At 38.0% G+C, this 15891-nt stretch overlaps 1 long non-coding RNA gene across 1 annotated transcript; it reads left to right on the forward strand.

Annotated features, from left to right (window-relative positions):
• Positions 1-281: 281 nt before the first annotated feature.
• On the forward strand, positions 282-13580 carry LOC118820372. The gene is made up of 3 exons (XR_005008253.1): positions 282-513; positions 8315-8431; positions 13535-13580. It is a non-coding gene; the product is annotated as an uncharacterized LOC118820372 (long non-coding RNA).
• The last annotated feature ends 2311 nt before the right edge of the window (positions 13581-15891 follow it).

Below are 15891 nucleotides of genomic sequence, written 5' to 3' on the forward strand. Positions count from 1 at the left end.
ACATCCAGTAGGTCTAAACAACTACAGACATCATTTTTGAGAACTTTTATTATGTAATAGTGCTTTGCCTTTACTGTTGTGTGTAATTTTCAGTGGGTACAAATAACTACAGGCATGATTCAGAAGAACGTATGTGTTTTATTATGCAACAGTGCTTTGGTTGTGCTGCAGCAATCACATGATTACTGCGAAGGCAGTAAACAGGAACCTTATTCACCGTGATCTCCTTTATGGTAAGCACATAACACCATGCTTTAAATGAAGGGGTATGGAAGGTGAATGACTTTGCAGGCTGCGGTCTTACTTACTCATGTGTTCATGTGTGGTCAGCCACCAGAGGATCTGTTAGATTTATATGCGGGATGGGTAGAGGTCAGAAGACTCATAAAAGTTGGAGCATTTTAAAAGTGACTGGACGCACGTGTGGAGAAGACTTGGACACGGTCAGCTTCTCCTTGGTCTGAAGAACCTGTCATTCTGCCACCTCGGCCTGTCCACAGCTCTACCAAGCAGGTAATGCTGTCATGAATAAGTCATAGTCAGTGCTTTATTTCACTTCCACGGCTGTTTATGACAGGTCCTCTCTGACAGTACCAGGCAGAGAAGAACGGCACTGGGGAGTGAATGAGGACTGAGGGAGGGTCCCCAGAGAAATGTTTAGTGTGCTCAAGGAGTGCAAACCTGTCAGAATGAGTAACGGCCCTGTCGATCTGAGACAAGCCAGCACCACCCCGATATCACCAGCCAAAATGCTGTTTTTCTCCAAGAAAGTTCTTCATGGAAAAGCAATAGCTTCTAGCCACTCTTAGACCTCGTACAATTGGGTTAGGATATGGGCACGAGTGAAAAGCGCAGGCCCCTTTGGCTCCGGGACATCCATTCAAGGCCTTACACATGATCCGTGGGGAGTGTTTAAGCATTTTATTATGCATGGAAATGTTAGGGTTTTCCTCAGGCAGGCCAGGTCACTAATGCTTTCAAATGCGTGGCACGTGAAACTTTAGACATTTGGATGGCTAGTTTTGGCTACTGCGCACCATCAGGAATTTCTTTTAGCATGTATCTGCTTTTCTGGGTCTCCGGGTAGCCTGAGCACTGTGACAATCCATCTTCCACATGGCCTCTGAAATATTTTCACAACTGCAAATCAGAGGAACTGTTCGAGGAACTGATGAAATCAATGGTGCATTAGATTCAAACAGTTTCTCCATCTGCAATTTCAACCTTTCTCTTTAGACAGTGATGAAAGTGCATTGTTACAAGGTAAAATGAGAGACCCTTAAAGAAAAGAAGGCTCTTTTTGATTATGTATTTATTTTCAGTTTTCTGTTTTCACACGAAACAAGTTAGAAATGCTGCATGAATGGTATGAGAGGAATCCAAGAAATAGCCTGGACTGCCCTGTTTGACCAGGCCTGGAGTCATGACTGAAACTTATTTCCTCTATTCTTGGGTGCCACATGTGTTCGGTATCTCCTTTCGCACAAAACAAATACTAACAATGCTATTAACAAAACATGTGTTCTTTAGATCTGCAATAATAAACAACTTTTCCTGGTGCTAGACAAACAGCATTTTGTTGTGAACAGTGCAGTACAATTTATATGGGGTTGATGTTTTCATCATCAGAGAGCCACAGCAAGTGACTGAAGGAGAACCGTTGACAAAATCGCTGGCATGTTAGTATCAATTTACCTATTCAAAATTCCTAAAAGAGATACTTTGACTGATATGACAATGTAGACATAGATTAGACTCCAGTAGGCCTCAATAGCAGTACTGTCTTATCAAGAACCCAATAAATCACTACATCATCCTCCCTTCAGCATGGGAAGTCTCTGGGTGAGGGAGTCTATTTCATAGGCTTCCCATGCTGAAGGGAAGAGGTCTCTGAGATGACGGAGAACTCCTGACAGGCTGCTGTCTATCCCCACAAAAGCTTGTGAAACAGCAAAATCATTAGCTACACTCTTAAAAAAAAGGTGCCAAAGAGAATGCTTTGGAGTGATGCCATAGAAGAACTACGTTTGGTTGCCTAAATAATCTTTCAGTGGATGTTGGATGCTTTTTTAAAGAATAACTGTTGTAAAGAACATGAGTGAGGATAAAAATAACCTTTTGAAAATTAAGAACATCCATAAAAGACGTTCAATTAATGTTTTTTTTTTTCAATCCAAGAGTGAATAAGCAACAGAGAAAGCCAGTTTCAGAGTTGATGTTCAATCTGTCAAGTTTTCTGGATGTTCTGAGAACCTCTTTACTTAACATTTATAACGTTCCCTCCAATGTTGTTGCATCATCATGAGAACCTCATTTGTAAGTTAGCAAAACATTTTCTGGACATTCTGTGTTGGTTTATATGTAACATTATAAACACTTCTACAATATTGCAGCCACATTATGAGAGTCTTATTTGTAGATTACAAGTACATTTTCTAGACGTTCCGAGAATGTTCAGTTAGCTGGGACTGTATTCTGTTGCAGTTATTTTTCAAGTTATGAAAAGGTACAACATGCATTTTCCCCTGAGAAAGTGAACGTAGTGTAGCACTAAAGGTACACAACTAGACCTAAAGGACCATTTTATACTTTTACGAATACATTTACATGTAAGGGATCAACATGTACCTTTGTAGCACCCTTTTCTCTGATGGTGTAAAACCTTTATAATGCAGTGCAATAAGTACAATGACAAAGAAAATGATTAGCAGCTCATTTTGAGAAGACCTTAAGGAGTTATGATGTCTCAGTGCTTGTAGTCAACTCAAAGAAGCCAATTGTTCTCGTGTCTTTTATGTTCAGCTGGATCCAGCAGGTTAAACTTGGCCATGAAGACCACATTCAACAATTTTTTATGTATTGTACTTTCAGTTTTCCAACTGACTCTAGACTGCAGTGCGAAACAAAAATCCCTAGAGAAGATGGAATGAGCCCTTCAGAGACCTTCACCAGTGCTCTGTTCTTCATCCAGCTTGCTGGGGGACTGTGAAAACTATGAGTGGGACTGTAGACAATATATAGGCACTTTCAAGACAATCATAAAATTTTACAACTGCTTTTATGTTTGGATACATGCTCTCATAGGTAAAATATCCTTTGATTCTGGTGATAAGTCAACAATTGCAGGCAAAAAGCAAAGCTTGATAAACAATCAAAAAGGCTTTAAAGCTAATGCTTAGTCACAGGCACAGGATTGACCAACAGTACTAATTTAATTAATGCTTGACCAAAGAAGATCAAAGAAGTGATTCAGCCTTTTATCAGCTTTGTCATTGTTGGTCATAAATATAGATAAAGCGTGATTCTTTTTTGGGTCTAGTTACCAAGAAAGAGCTCATGTTTATATGAGTCAGGGCCTTTGTAATTTATCAGTCATGTAAATTTTCAACCACTTACATGACTGTAGAGATGGATTTCAGTGTGCATTGATCAGCTGAATATTATACATTAGCTTGCTCATTGAGTTATTAGTTGCAAGTAGTTACAATGAATCTAATCAGAATTGTATTTTTATTATTTTTTGATCAAATTGACCACCTATTCTAGAGCAAAGACTTATATTTTAGCTAACATTAAGTTGACAGGAAACAAAAGATCATGATGTGTAATACATAAATAAAAGTACTCTGAAAAATGCCTGATTCATGTTAGTTAACACTTAATAAAATAGTAATAAACAGTTAATAACTACCTATTGGCTTGATACATCTTAAAAAGTGAATCACAAGAGCATTATAATGGAATTATAAAATAAAATGTGACTTATACTTTCTTTTTAACCTTTATATGCTTCTAGTCTTCATTAGAGTTTTTTCCAGCTGGATACGTTTCATTGGTTTGTCCGACAGTAAACTGCTTGGGGCCTTCTTTCCACACAATCACTGAACTGAACACTTAAATAACCTGTACTCCTTACTATAAGGCATATACATGTCCTTCAAATCCATTGTAGTGTACACAAGCTCATTTTGTCTGTCCCAGCTGTTCTGGCCTTGCTTCTGTTTGTGCATACCACTGAAATGTGACATGTGGCATGCGTATGACCATCAAAGGCTATTTCTGACCATATGGAGAATTTGTTCTTTATTTGCTCATCATATTCTAGAAAAAATAGATAGAGATATGATATAAGAGGGATATAACACATATAAATATAAAACTAACCCTAGAAGCTATTGGCCTTGTTTAATTTACTTGGAAACCAACTGGAATTTGATGCCATGAATGTGACTTAGCAAAAAATGAAAGGGAACATTTCCTTCACTTCTCTTGAATAAGACTACATGGGTCAACCTACACATATGACAACCTGGGGCAATGGCAGTAATTCAAAGGGGTTTGATGATTACACTATAACAGCATTGTGTATTGTGTTTCACTGTGGTGATACAGTTAAATGGGATGTACGTTCTCTACTGTTGACTTCAAAAAAAAAAAAAGGATATTCAGAGACAATGTGCTTCTGATATCACTTCAAACGAAAGGGAGGATGAATGAATGAGCTCAGATGTTGATGAGACTAAACCATGACTTGATGTCCAATACCGTGCAGAAGTCCACCATGCATTTAATTAATGTGTAGTCAAAATGGCTATTGAACACAAATTGTCCATTTTTTCAGTGCTAGAAAAAAATAGGAACAAATATTTAGCAGAAATGTTTATGAGTCAATTTATCAGTCATGTAAATTTTCAACCATTTATATGACTGTACAGATGGATTTCAGAGTGTGCATTGATCAGCTGAATGTTATGCATTACCTTACATATTGAGAATTACCATCAGCTCTATGTGGAACGTGTTTTCTAATAAACTCAGTAATTAAATGGCAAATTAGTTACATTGATTCTAATGTTATGCACAAAAATCTCAAGAACTATGTATGATTTTTTTTTTAATATTGTGTGACCACTCTTTGCCTTTATTACAGCTCCTATTCTTTTCAGGAGACGTGCTTTCAGTTTTTCAAAGAAATCTACAGGGATATTTTTCCACAATTCCAAAGTTCAGTCTTAGATGTTGGTTGCATTTTCTGCTTCTCACAATCCAAATAATCCCAAACACATTCAGTGATGTTGAGGTCTGGGGTGGTCAGTTTATTGTTCTGAGAACATCAGCAGCTTCTATGTTTGATTCTTTTTTGTCTATTTCCTTTTCTTTTTGTCTTATTGTCTTCTCACAGAGGAAGAATGGACTGAAACACTTGTGATTTCATTTTCTCCCATTTGATGAAAGTACTGTTTATCTGATGGTCACAGTTTTGGTGGTCTACCAGGTCTTGTTGTTTGGAGTGCCAATGTCTTTATGTCTTTTAGTCATATTTTGAACTTCAGTTTGGAAACTGTGAAAGTTTTTTTGGTGACACTTTATTTAAAGTGGTCCTTTTAGATGGAACAAACACTCAATGGACTCTCAGTAACATGTCAAAAACATATGAGGGTTAGAATTAGGTTTTGGGTTGAGGTTAAGGTTGTGGGTGAGGTTGAGTAAGGTTAGGTTTTGCGTAATGGAAGTAACATATTAACAATACATCTACTTAATGTAAGTAATGTATCAACAGAATATCTACAAGATATTTACTTCAATGTATTCAGATGCTGCACTACTGCCACTTCACTGATATGTTGTTGATGTGTTACTGATACTCTGTTAAGAGTTTATTAATCATCTACAAAGGACCACTCACTTATGTAATGAAAGTGTAATAATTTAATGGCCGTTTTGACAGGAAATTAAAAAATTGAAGAATGGCCTCTAACTTTTGCATAGTAGTTCAATCTTCAAGGTCTTTTCTTCTTGGGTCATTGGTGGAAATCACATTATTTGACAAGAATATTGACATATACTGCACAAACTTTGCATACACTCAAAAACAAACAGGGTTCTTTGAAATGATGAAAGAACCACCACTTTTCACTGTATGGTCCCTTTGAAACTACAACCACTGTTGTAAACATAAAGTGTAAAGAACCCTTTTAAAATTTATAGAACCTCCATGTAAAGTTTCTGTAGCCTTGTCCAAGTAACGTATGTCCAGGGTGAGAACAATTTCATAACCTTTATTTTTTCCATGAACACCAAAGTATTCCATGCTAGAACAGTTTGCTGAGATAGAAACATGCTGTCATCTAAAATGTTCTCTGTTATTGTGGAACTGTCTCTCATTCAAATCCCTACTGGACAAGAGGAGACAGACAGACAAGGGCTTGGTTGTGAATTGAGGATTCATTGTCTAGCGCTGAGATGTTTTAACCACATCAGAGCCCAGAAGTGCTTTTGTTAGCATTATACGCTCTGATCTCCAGACAGACCTTTCAACTTCTCTGTCTCGCCTCTATCAGCAGGGAAAGGGTGGAGAGCATTCGGGGAGGTGAGCTGAACAGGTTAACCTGATGAAAAGAGCATATTCGTCCTTCAAATCCCAACCTTTGCCAGCAGTGAAACAAGCCTGTAGCATTTCAGCCCTGTCATGAAAAAACACATTTAGAGCAGCAAATGATGTGTAAAAAGAGGAATATGGATACAAACCTGAATAGCTGTCTGAGAATTTGGATTACAAAGACCTTTTCTGACCCCTCGGCCATGTTTTGTTGAACATTTTGAAGTCAATGGGAACCTGACACCTCACCTGGTGCTGGTTGGTATGCACAGAGGCAGAAGTTAGCCACAGCAATAGAGGTGACGGCATACACTAGACCTCAGGCCATTACAGCTTACAATTACAGCAAGAGTCAAATGGTTCACATTCAGAGAGCCTCTGATGTTGACAGTGTAAGGATCCTATTAGAGAATATTTTCAGAGAAAACAGCTCAGTGCCAAGCACAGGTCAATATTTGAATTTAAAAATGCAGTTATGATTGTGAATTAGATTATAGCTATACATCATGAAGCACATATGGCTGACTACATGTTTTGAGTTATGGACCATGAATGATCAAATTGCATTACACTGTCATGTTTTCATTCAAACTCCATGATCGGGCTTTAAGGGAAACAAACAAACTTTGCATTGGACATAAATGTACTGCATATTTACTTCTGTAATCCAACAATAAAAAATAAAATACAAACATCTGTCCAACTTAGGTTAGATTAAGATTTCAAAATTAGATTTAGATTACAGATTTTTGTATCTGTTTTTACAAAATGTGTAATACACATACCACCATTCAAAAAATGGAATCTCTATTAATAATTTTCTTTTATATACAAACATGATTCATACATTGTTTGAATATAGACACCAAAAAGTGTTTTTTGTTATCATGAAACATTATTAAATGAAAACTACTATTTAACGTATTGCATTAATGTATCCATTTACATTATGATTATTAGAGTTAAGCCATCAGTTCAGGCCAAAACAGGGTGAAATTCTCCCTATGGTATTCTAGTATTACACATTTCTGTATGTACTAGATTAAATGTAGACACTTGAAGCTTGTAAAACACATTCCATGTTTTATTTGAAGCTTGTAACAGACATATTAACATATATACCTTACCCTGATTTTACAGTGACTCTTTCAGTAAAGAGCCCTGACATTGAAGAGCTGACTGAAACTCTTATTTGCAGTCACTGACATATGTTTGAAGTTGAGAAAGCTTAAAGGGATGTTTTTTTTTTTCTCAAAAGCCCAACCAATTGTAAAATAAAATGTGATTGGTTGATTCCACTGTCGGTTTCTAATCAGGTTATTATGTTATTTTGGTTCATCTGACATGTTAGGCCTTCGGCTTCTGTTCGGCTTCTGTTCGGCTTCTGAAGCCTTAACCAATAGGAGAGATTACTTGGCTGTATCTATGGAGAATAAAAAACCTTGATTGAAGTTACCATTGGACTACATTTACTACTACAACATTTGTAGAGTTTAAATGCAGCAAATATGATGAAAGTAGAAATTACAAACATATTTTTATTTCACAGAGATCATCAGGCCTTCTTTGAAGCCCTAGAAGACGCTGAGGGTTCCCCACTGATTTACTAATCATTTTTTGTCAAGTTATCTGCTACAAGATTCAGTCATCACTTTTGAAATATAAAGTATTCTGGGTATAAATTTTATTGATGCTCTTAAGTTCGCTCAGTCATTTTAAAATTGTTCATCATTCAGTACACAAATTTCACATTTATTTACAGCTTCCTACAAAAGAGCTGAAATCTGTAAAGTAGTACAGAACAGCATATAAAATTACTTTATACATTTATCTGCAAGCATATTGGTTTATGTTATTAATAACATTGATTTCCAATTTAGAATTTTAGTGTATGTTTTAAAACCTCTACAATTGTGTTGTATTTTGTTTGTGTAGATGTGAAGAATGTGGGTGGATGCCCTCAGTAATCTAAGTCACTGACTGATGGAGTGATCACGGATGTACTGACACCGGTTCAGCTGAGGTTTCATCTCCTACAGCGTGAGGGCAAAGGTAATTCTAGTGTCACTGTGTTAATTAATTGGTAGTGTCATTACCTCAGGCCGGATCTCTCTCTCTGAATTGCTTGTGCTGATGCCATGTGTTCAGGAAAGACAAGGAAATTGGAGTGATCTTCAGTTCTCATGCTACAACATGAAATTAACTCAGTAGAAGGTAGAAAAGGCAGACTTTTTTAAAGTAACTAAGCATTTATTAATACATTCATTATTGTCAGATCAAAAGCTTCACATATTTTTTTTTAATTCTTGATGAATGTACAAATAGAAATCGTCAAAAATGACCTGGAATCAAAACTTGATACATTAAAAATTTAAGAACAGCTTTCCTTTCCATTTTGTTCCAGTGACACGTAGATCACTTCACCATAATTCTTATGTATTGTAGAAAAGCTCTCAACACAATTTACCCCTCAAAACTTCATATTGCCATCTACACCCCTCTCCATATGTTATCAGCACCACCGTTCAGCCAGTAAATGTGTCAGGCTTTGTTGAGTTGGACAGAAAGGCGAACGTCTTGTTCTTAAGAGCCTGGGAGTATTTTTGTCTTAATCGCCTGTAGTCTCTTCCCACTTAGAGGCACCTGGGCCTCATTTCCTCTCTTTCCTCTCTTCCACTTCATATCTCTCTCTGAACACCACAGCACCTGATAAAACCTACTGGCCTTGTGAAGTTACACACATATGAAGCCTACAAAAGATTAACTACTTAATCAAATCCAAAGGGGGTAAGAGTGTGTCCACTATGTCTCAACAAGGCTGGAACTTGAAATATTCGTTCCTAAGCACATGCAGGTAAAAATAAGGTAACAGACATAATCTTGAGGGTGGGAGGCAATTAAATATATTACTTTTCCTTTTTTTATTCTGTAATATATAGTGTTCCTCCTGTTCTATAAATGATATGAGCTAGTTTAGACATGGTTGATTTGGCTATAAAGTATGGGCCGTTTATTTTGTGTTGACACAAAAAAATTCTGGCACAGTTTTATTTATGTCATGCAATTGCAACTATTTGAATCTTCAACCTTGAAATGTGTTCTGTCAAAGCAACTGTTGGTAGTTTGACAATGCTGGCAACATTCCCACTCAACCTAATGAGAAATTGTACTCATTCTTTTCTCAGAATACTGCCATCTGCAAAAGTTTGAACACTTGTGGTCAAATGACGTTTTGCTTATTTTCTAAGTGAAAACAGTGCACATCTTCTACAGAGTGCACATGTAATGTGGCATTTTCCACTAATTTTAGTACATAATTTCTAGTTATTTGCCAAGTTTAACATACAGCGAAAAAAATTCATTTCTTCCCCCCAGTGTGTTAAATTCACAGTTAAACAGTAATTGTTCATTAAAATGTGTGTTCCCTGTAGAAGATGTGTTAACTTATTTTTACTTAGAAAATCAAAAAACATGTTATTTGACCAGGGGTGTTCAAACATGCAAGTGGATGTGAATCATTCAAATTGGATCACTACAAAGTTTCCGTAAAGTTGTTACATAATGTTGAGTTTCTAATTTAAAATGCTATGCTAGTGAGCTAAGTATGCAACTAAGCAACATTGAGGATTGGACTACAATCCTACAGTGTTTGGACAGTCTGGTGTAGTTATTCTGTCATGTTTTTGTCATTAGAATTTTTTTTAAACATTCTATAACGCTTGTACAGCCTTGCAACAGTGGCTATGAATGCATTAGTGGGTGGAACATGAACAGGTCCAGTTCTTATGTTTCTCTAAAGTGCTGACATCACATGACATCATGCACAGATTTTTGCAATCATCCTGTGAAGCTTGTCTAACCTCGCAACAGTTGCTAGGAGGAATGCACTTGTGGGCAGATCACTGGTCAATTATATACGTACCTGAAGGCTTTAGAAAATAAACTGTATCAAATTTACTTAATCACAACTTGCTTGATTGAGGCTTGGTGGTCATTCACACTTGCCCAACTGCAGGATCTCCCTGCCCAGATACCTGCAGGTTATGTAACCTCTATTGAAATACATGAATTTGTGCCAAGTGATGAAGACATTACACTTGCTGATAGTGAGATGCAGGTAGATCCAATGATCATTTATTCATCTGCCCCTCGCTTTCCCTGAAACCAAAGCTAATCCCACCTATGCATTATTCATCTTTTGTGAACACATGGTCTATGAATTTTTCAGCATTGGGCAGCCAGTGTTTTTGTTGCCAGGGTGCAGATCACTTAGTTGTATTGAATGGGTCTGGAGGCTAAAGCCAGGTTCAAATGTGCAAAGGTCAATGCCAGTGTAAAAGGTAAATGCTGCTTTAAATGTGACTGTTACTGTTCATTAGCAAATGAGTACCTTTGAAGTTGGTCATCATGTTCATATGCTGTCAGATTTGCTGCTCTAATGCTTTGGAATCTATGTCAATAAACCATGAATAGTTAAAGAATGCTTTCTGTCTGTCAACCGCCCTGCTATCCTGAAATATATCCATTTAACTGAATCCTAAGAGCCAACTTAATATGTTTTTGGATCAGGCCTCTAGTGGACAAATGATCTATAGTGGACAAGTACCCTATTAAGAGGCGATCGATGGTAAAAGTTGGAGTTATGCGTCACATGTTGCTCAAATATATTAACATGCTAGTCCAAGTAGGCCTGAGTCACTTGGCTGTTGCTTTTGATTAATTGTGCTATTTGGGGCTTAAGAGACTATTAATTTATTGTTGGTACAACACGCCGAGGCCTAATGTCATTCCTGCATAGAAATAGCTTCCTCTTAAATATTTTAGTTGGCATCTAAATTAATCATTAAGGAAATCTTGGATCAAATTAGAGTTAGATAAATGTGGGCTTTGAAACGGGGCAGTATATTTACCCATATTTAGCTTTCAACATTGAACTTAGGAACAAATAGCCCTTTGGAGGTTTTTCTGCCTGAAACTACCTCTCTTTTAGCTTTGCACAGCACAGTGAAACACCTGAGAGAGAGAGAGAGAGAGAGAGAGAGAGAGAGAGAGAGAGAGCAGGCAAAGGTCCTCACTGCAAGAAAGGTAGAATTTCATCCCCTTTGAAGTAACAGAGAAGGATTCAGGCCCCTCATTAGCTAGATAGAATCTACACTCAGACATGTAAGTTAGCGATTCGAATCTATTGGGACAGATTGAATTCCGTTAAATAGTGCTGTTTTGTAGTTTTCTCAGGCTCTCTCGGCTATCTCCTATGAGGCAGCAAACAATGAGAAACACTGCAGGACATTCAGTGGCAGAGTCTGGCTGGGAAAAATCCTTTGGCTTTCTCATATTCTCCCCTTTCACAAATCCCTCTATAGATAGGTTATCTCTCTGAATGGCACTCTCTGGTCTCCTGCTCTCCCTCTCTTTTAAATGATCAAGAGCATTTAAGAGGAAAAGACAAAAAATACGCTGAACAGATTTGATATTGACAGTCTGATTAGTCTGGTGTCCTGCAGATCAAATATTGTCAAATATTAATGGGGCTGGCTTTAGGAACAGATTGAATTGGTTCAGATCACAGGCGAAAGAGGACATACCACACAGGATGACAAATGTTACTCAGTGTAGCTCACTCTTTTTATGTTGCACAAGGCATAGCAGTTCCACATGCGCAAATGAACAGATCTAAACAGAGTGTGCTGCAGGGAGTCGAATACTTTTTTAACCTCTTTCACCTTTCCATGTTCACTGGAAACAAGCAAACGCTCTAGAACTGTATTATATCATCGGTAAATCTATTTGGGTTTGCCTCAAATATTTAACATTTTTAGCATAATTTAATGGTTGAGATGTAAACAAAGTCATTCAGAGCAGTCTGATGTAAAGTGGTTCACTGTAGAGAAACTCAGATTGCTTTACAGTGGTGGGGATAGGAACCAGGGGTCAACTACACTAATATATTTTATTTTATTTATTATCCAAAATGAACAGTGAACCAAGGGTTTTAATGTAATGTTGATGATGGTAAAATAGGGGTAAATCTGAAAAAATAAGTTTTCTTTGGGTACTATTTTGCCATACAATGCCCTGCATATACCTCTCCCCTGTGAATGTATTTTAAAAAATGCATTAGCAGACAAAATTTTTATCTCAAAACTATCGGAAAACAATGTCTCAGGCATGATGCAGAGTATTCATTTTTCATATTAGCATTCTGTTGAAGGAGGCATTAAACACATCAGACGTCTGGTTCCTATCACCACCATTGTGTGTGAACAATTCTGACTCTAATGGAGCATTTCACATAAATCTACTCTGAATTTTTACATTTTAACCATTTAATTATGCAGAAAAGTCCCCTTCAAATAATCCCACCAGTTTATAGAAGGAAGCAACATGCCTTCTTCTCTACAAATAGCCAATGTTATACTTTTATAGGTTGACATCTTGAAATCCTGGTTAAAAATCACATTTATACCTTTTGGCCAGAGTTCTTATTTCTCTGGTTGGCTGCTGCTGCCCAGTGTTGGCAGGAAATGTCCAACAGAGGAAGTATGTGATAAGATTGAAGTGTTTTCAGGCACGTCAGATTAGGCGCTGAGCCAAAACTTGGCCAGTGGGTTAGACCAGAGATAGGTAGCAGGGGGTTAAGGGGGATGGGAGAGATTTCACTGGAATGGCAAAAGACACCTTGGATTGAAAACAGCCATTCATCTTCAACCACGGGCTTTTGAAGGGATTAGGTTTGAGTTTCATCTTTTCCTCATGTCATTAAAATTTACCTCACTAGGGGGACCCACTGACGTTTTGTGTTTACTTCGTCAGACCAAAGCTTCTTAGGTTTATCCTGTCAAGAACATCTTGTCCAGCAGTAAGTACAATGTAGAAAATGCAATAAAGTCTAATGCAGTAAATAGTTTCTAAATGTAAGAAGAATCCTCGCTACTGATTCTAAAGACACTGGAAGCAAAGAGTGAGGTATGTACAGAAGCAAACCCCAGACTACATTAAATCAATATACAGACAGTTCAGTGACAGTAAACCACATTGTTTTGTCATTGCACTCAAAAGCAGTGGCCACTTCGGTAGATAACAGATGTTCCTTTTCTCAACCCTCTGCTGGCCCCTCCCCCCACCAGGTTTTTTTTTTTTTGCTTTCTCTCATAGAGAGTGAGGTCCTCGTGCCTGTGAGGATGATCAAGACAGTATGACGCAAGACTCAGACTGTCCGGTCTATCATGTAGGTACCACTGTCACGCGACTAGTGCCAGGCAGAGACTTCAAAGAGTAAACAAAGTGTGTAGCACTCAAGACACACCTGATTTCAATCACGCAATCAGACTCACACTCATGAACCCACAGCACTGTGAATTAGAATGGCATTTGTGAGTCGCAAGTCTTACACTTTTAGTAAGAAAATTCTAAATACTATAAAATAAGGTTCCACAACTTAGCAGAACCAAATAATAGTAAAATGTTACGAAGAAATTCTATATAAAAGGCAAATGTTACCTAAGCAAACTCAATTGTGCAGTTACTATGTTTTTGCCTGCAAAAAAAACTTATAAATTTAGAATAAATACGAACAAATATACAAATATTAATGCAGGAGAAAGTAACAACAGCTTGTTTTTATGCTGTGCGCTGGTTAACAGAAGAAAGTTTGGTTTCTGACTTTTCTATGTAACCAGCTATTACATAGATGTGTCAGAATCCACCACCAGCACATCTGATTTAACTTAAAAAGCCAAACCACGATGATAATTACAATTAATGCTGGGCTTCCTCGAAGAGAGGTTTGGAAATGTTTAAACAAGCACACTGACATATCTAAAAATCACAACTTATTGTGTAAATGTAATTTGTATTTATTCTAAGGTTAATGGCTTTCTAAACAACTAAACACTAACTGTCCTTTAACCTTTTAAATAGCTTTTAAAAGTACCTAAAACTTTATGCGTATGTATGTGCATGTATGTGTATTGTATATATAGAGAATATATATATATATATATATATATATATATATATATATATATATATATATATATATATATATAGATAGGTAGATAGATAGATACATACATATGCATATATATACATATATATGAGAGAGAGAGAGAGAGAGAGATGGATATAGTAGACAGTATAACATCTGATTAAACTTAGAATGGCAACTGTTTCATGCCAAGTGCAAGAACCATTCAAGCATTTTTGTTATGGCTCTATACACAGCATATTCACTGGCTTTATTGTAGAACCCCTTTTTAGTGGAGAACTTGTGGAGAACTTATGTTACAGTACTGCATTTCAGTTTGTGGCTGCAACTGGAAGAAGGGAGGAAATTCAGCAAATATGATATGAATGACATTTCCTTGAGAGTGAACGAATTTGGCTTGGCTTAACTACCAGAACGGAGGAGGATGTTTGATGCCATGGCTCGGCAGCGAGCAACCGGGATATGGATTTTGTCTGGCAATGTGAAAAGGAAATTAAACGACAAATAATCCAGACATGAGTCTCCGATTCTTTTCTGGATGTATTCTCGGTGATATGACAGCCTTGCTGCGTGTAATTGACTCAAAACTCCCCAGAGCCATTTTAAGGGCTACTTCAGTTTTTTTTTTACTTTCTTTTTCGTCTATTTAACATGTGTTTGCTGTTACAGGTACTTTAAAGCCTCTTACGTTCAGTCATGCCAACACAGCTGAAGGTGCCGTTCTAGGAGAAGAACTGAAGTCTGATGAAGGCGATGGGAAAGGAAAGAGCGCGAGCGAACGAGGGGGAAAGTTCCAGGTGTCTCTGATAAGGTTCACATGCCAGGGGTGTCCGCTGAAGTGAGCTAAAGGGAGAGAGAGAGAGGGAGAAAGAGAAAGAGAGAGACTGAGACACAGACCGGGCAACTCTTGGGGCTCACAACCCGAAAGGGAGGGAGCAGGGTGGGAGGGGCTGAGAGAGAGAGAGAGAGAGAGAGAGAGAGAGAGAGAGAGAGAGAGAGAGCTGGAAGAAAGAATGAGCGAGAGGGAGACAGATAGGAGACGAGCTAAAAAAAAATGCCCCTCTCTTTCCCCCTCTCATTCTGACACACACCCACAGGCGCACGCGCGCCCGCGCGCACCCGCACGGATCTTCAAAGCCAACTGCTTTTCATAGACTGCCTATTAGCGCCAGAGATTACATCTGGGACCCTGCACTAAATAAATAAGGTGAGAAGAGTGGCAGAGCTCGGTCACTTCAGAGTGCTCCACCTTTCAGGATCCTCAGAGAGAGCGCGAGCGGTGAGAGCAGGACGCAGAGGGGGGGAAAGAAGGCAAAGAGGCCACCACGCGCACTCAGAGGGACATTCAGAGAGAGAGAGAGTGGGACAGAGAGGCGCGCTCTCCCTCGCGGACTGACTTCCAGAGAGAGAGAGAGAGAGAGAGAGAGAGAGAGAGAGAGAGACTTGATCACAGCAGGAATTACATGAGTTTGACTTTCTACTGTGGATTCTTCTCTCTTCATCAACAACAGACTCAACAGTTCTG

The sequence above is a fragment of the Colossoma macropomum genome, unplaced genomic scaffold (assembly GCF_904425465.1).
Source record: "Colossoma macropomum unplaced genomic scaffold, Colossoma_macropomum, whole genome shotgun sequence".
Taxonomy (NCBI): Eukaryota; Metazoa; Chordata; class Actinopteri; order Characiformes; family Serrasalmidae; genus Colossoma; species Colossoma macropomum.